Genomic DNA, 4,565 nt, shown 5'->3' with positions numbered 1-4,565 from the left:
TTCAAAAATGGCCAAAAGTGACAGCTCTGAGCTCTCTGGTCAGGCCTGCAGTCAGTCATGGCTAGCTGTCAATCACTTTGTGCAACTTTCGCTGCACGGGTTGATCTTTTTATTCTATTATCCCATCAAAATAGGCTATTTGAGTCATCTAAGCCCTGCCCGTGCAGATTTGCCTCACGCCACCCGTGGCATTGCCTGTTTAATACACCAACATGGTTCCCGCGGGCACCGGGTAGCCCCCGCTTGCGTTTCTAATCAAATATTAATATCGCCGCGGAGAGGGGGGGGGGGGGGGCATAATCCCACGGGACAATGGGATTGACCGATATGTTTACCAATATTCCAATGTACAGTTGTTCTGTACCATTGACTCAGAATGGTCTGTTTTATTGAAATCGTCACAGCAGTATAGTTTGTTTATACTTCAGAAGTATGATATTTAAACATGGTCCCCCAAAATGAATGGAAGCGAATGAGGAGCCTGACACCTGGGAGGAATGGGGGTGTTGCAGCGTTGGGGATGTTTAAAAAATATAATTTAATATAATATAATAATTTTGTGCTTCACCAAGAAATTTGGTCAGCAGCCGCCACTGTACTGTACCCATTCTGCAATCTGTTAATAAAGTTTTCAATCAATCAATCAATCAATGTCATTTACCCTTTCATTTGAATGCAGATCCAACATTTCAAAACTTTTAAAACTGCACCGCTGGGACTTTTCCTGTATCCTATCCAATGAACTTTGGTTTTTATCAGTTTTTTTGCCAGTTGGAAACTTCCAGTAGCCTGCAACAGTCTGAGTTTGGGCGTGCCATACTGTCTCTCCAGACCAGCAGCGTTGCGCACTCAACTATTACTACTGGTCACCTTTCTGGCTATAATTCTATGGTCTACCTCCAATCGCACAGGACCTTTCCTCCAGTCCCCACATTAATCATGGTACTACAAGCTAGAGCACTGGTCGCTTCCAAGTAGCTTACAGAAGCTGTCAAGGGTCAAGGTAAAGTGCGCACCTTGGATACCTCATGGTACTTGCCCAAACTGAGGCCAAACGCCAAGGGTGAAAATATATATATTCTTTTTTTTATGCAGTCATGCCATCACAAACACTGGCATTTAAAGGGTACAAATAAAACAATTCCTGCACCAGAATGCAGGAAATTAAGTCTTTGTAACACAAAATGTCCTGGTGGGGGACCCCCAGACCCCCCGCTTAAAAAGTGGCCTGACTGGGGCTACATTTCGCACTATTTTTCCTGGCCTGAATGATTTCCCCAGTCTGGCGCTGGTTAAAAGCATCCAATGCTTATTAGTGTGTGTGCGTTTGAACGTTTGCATGTTTCAACCATACATTTCCATTAAAAAAAATAAAAAATTTAATAACTTAAAAAAAAAATAAGAAGAATTTAGACCTCCTATAATAGTGGGGGTCGCGGCTCTCTGACACTGTTATATCGGGGGTCGCGGTCTGAAAACTTTGGGAACCCCTGTGCTAGACCAGCGCAAACCGAGTTCAAGGCTTCCATCAACCGCTCCTGGGTCAAGACCTATGAGGATATGTTGGATAACCTGGAAACCAAGACGTTCCAGGTGGTGGACGCCAGGCCACGGGAAGGTTCCAAGGTGTAGATCCAGAGCCCAGAGACAGTAAGTAGACTGCATAGCTGGTTTGAGCTAACGTCTACAACTCCCTATTCTGTGAGAGTGGGTTTAGGTGGAGCCCAATCACTGAACACAGGAGAAGAGAGAATGGAGCGTTTTAGGGTATTTTAATATTGTTCCCCAAGCAGACAAGTTTGACATCAGGAATGTGCAACAGACAGGGTTAGAATGTTTCTTGGGGGGAATGAGGACAGGTGCACTCCAGTGCAGCTGTGGGCAGAAGACACAGGTCTGTGTCGCGAGAGAGCAGGGGCACTCGTTGTGCAGCAGGAGGTGTCCAGGCTGCGTCTATTCGAAAGGCAACCGGTTTATGCGTTTTGCGAATCTGATTGGCCACTGATGTTTCTGGTCATGTGACATGTGCGCCCAATCGCGTGACGCGCCCATTTCCGCCTCGACCAGCAGCAAACTACCTAACGCCTAGTTTATCACTGGTTAAGCTTAGGCGACTCTTTCGAAGTTGGTTAAGGTTAGAGTATGGAATCAGGGGGGGCGGCTAGGTGGTGTAGTGGGCAAAGCGCTCGCCACCAATGAAGGAGATGCTGGGTTCGAGCTATCAGCTCTATGCTCTAAGCTATATGCTATCAGCTTGGCTGGTCGTTCATACTAACACAATTGGCAGTGTTAAGGGTAGGAAAGCTGATGGGTGGGGATCGGACGTTGTGGACAGCGACTCCTACAGGTCGGTTGGTGTGTCCCTCCCACGCAGACCCCCGCCGCTGAGAGATCGCGCTGTGCAGGTGAAAAGATGCGACGGCTGCTTCCTCGAGTACCGGAGGGGACACATGATGTAAGGCTTCGTCCACATTGCAGCCAGCCTGTGGGAGGCATGGCCTAACAGCGTTCGAGACAGGGGAGGGTAGAATTGGACGATACGAAATTGGGATGGGAGAAAAATAGAAAATGGGAGAAAAAAGTAGATAAAAAAAAGAGTATGGAATCAGGGCTGGCGTTCTATCGCCATGCTCTAAGACAAACTCTAACCTTAACCAACTTCGAAAGAGTGCCTAAGCTTAACCGGCGAAAGAACTTGCCGTCACACGATTGGTGCGACCAGAAACAGCAGTGGCCAATCAGAGCGCAAAACGCGAATGCGGAAGCATGAACTGGTTGCCTTTCGAATAGACGCGTCCAGGCTGGAAGGTTCACTGGAGCTGGGGTCCTGGGCACAAGAGAGACAAGGTTAGAGCAGGGAATAATCACAAGAGAAGGTCTAGCAGGTCTTCAGGCTGAGTCGTTGTACCTAGGTAACTAGAATAACACCACAACGAGGTCTGGTCAGAATCTGCCGGTAGATGTAGTGCCTTGCTGATCAGGGATACAGCTGTGTGGAGTGAGGTGCCTGGCAGCGCGTGAATCAGGAGATGATGTGCAGCCGTGTTGAGTGAGGAGCTTGACAGGGGGTGAAGGGGTGCTGCCCATATAAGGATGTGAGGCTTCCGTTGTGAATGTGGAGGGAGGATGAGGAGGAGTGAAGAAGGTGGAGGTAAACGGTACCCTATCCCCCCCTCCGAGTGAGCTGTGGTGTTCCACAAGGAAGCATACTAGGACCGCTACTGTTCCTAATTTATGCAAATGACATGTTTAATTTCTTTAATTCGCCCTGTACACATTTGAGCATTTAAGAGTATTGCATATTACATATGAGAGTCCCACACCAGTGTAATTTTTATTTATTATTTTTTAGCATTTTTACAGCTTTATTGGTCACGCAGGACCGACAGAGGAGAGGGCGAACGGGAGGAGAGGTGGGGAGGACCAGGGGCATATCTAGACCCAGCACTCTACTGGGGCACAGGGGGGCACAGAAGTATATGAAGAAAATTTTGCCGGTTTTGGCCGGTTTTTGGGCGAAAATGGGTGGATTTTGTAATTTTTTTTTTTTTTTTTTTACTTTATTTCGGTTTTAGGGTTAGGGTTAGGTTAGGGTTATGGTATTTAATTATTTTGGGGAGCCAGCCCCCCAAACTCCTGAAATGCATAGAAATCTATGAAATAAATAAAACAATCTGACATTTATATTAAAAAGAGCTAGCCCCCCAAACCCCTAAAATACATAGAAATCTATGCATTTTGGAACAGTTACTATATATATAGTCAAGAAAGCATTTAGTCATACTTAAAGTTTAAAGTGCTTTACTTGCATTGAACATTGCATTGAACATTAGAATAGAATAGATCTTTATTTGTCATTGTTGGTACAACGAAATTTGTTAGGAACATCACCACTGGCATACAACATAAGATATAACATGTGCAAAATAATAATGTCAATAATAATAGTAATATAGTAATAAAGTAATAAAGTATCAGTGTCCCAATGTCCCAATATATAACATACCATCATTGTCCCAAGTGCATTTAGTGCTTGTGCAAATAAATTAATAAATATAAATATTTCAGTCCAGTGAGTTGATGGAAGGAGGGGGGGGGGGGGGGGCGTTGACTTGCAAAGGATGAAGTATTGTATAGTGCAGCAATGCAAGTCCGGTTCACAGTTATTGTTGTAATGTGGGAGTGGGAGTTATGTCACCGGGGGTGGGATGCGGGGGGGGGCAAGTTGATGTTCGTCGTTGAGCAGCCTGACAGCCCGTGGGTAGAGGCTGTTGGTCAGTCTGCTGGTTCCGGACTGGATGGATCTGTACCTTCGACCAGAGGGCAGCAGTTGAAAGAGATGGTTTGCTGGGTGGTACTGGTCTAGTAAGATGTTATTTATACGCCGTAGGCAGCGGGAGGTAAAGACTGTGGAGATATCTGGGAGGCTAGCTCCAGTGATCCTCCTCGCAGCCTTGACCACTCTGTGGAGGGCCTCCTTCTCTGCCCTGGTGCAGCCAGTAAACCACACCAGTAGTCCGTACGTGAGCACACTCTCTACTGCGCAGTGGTAGAAGTTGGCCATC

General features: G+C 46.4%; 1 pseudogene across 1 annotated transcript; it reads left to right on the top strand.

The window, feature by feature from the left end:
- Window positions 1-939: 939 nt before the first annotated feature.
- On the top strand, window positions 940-1,658 carry LOC311231705 (3-mercaptopyruvate sulfurtransferase-like; annotated as a pseudogene). Its single transcript has 2 exons — window positions 940-1,063; window positions 1,505-1,658. The product of its transcript is annotated as a 3-mercaptopyruvate sulfurtransferase-like (transcript).
- Window positions 1,659-4,565: the final 2,907 nt, after the last annotated feature.

The sequence above is a fragment of the Notolepis coatsorum genome (genome assembly GCF_963971535.1).
Source record: "Notolepis coatsorum genome assembly, chromosome: 7".
Lineage (NCBI taxonomy): Eukaryota > Metazoa > Chordata > Actinopteri > Aulopiformes > Paralepididae > Notolepis > Notolepis coatsorum.
This window is presented reverse-complemented; position numbering and strand designations above follow the sequence as displayed.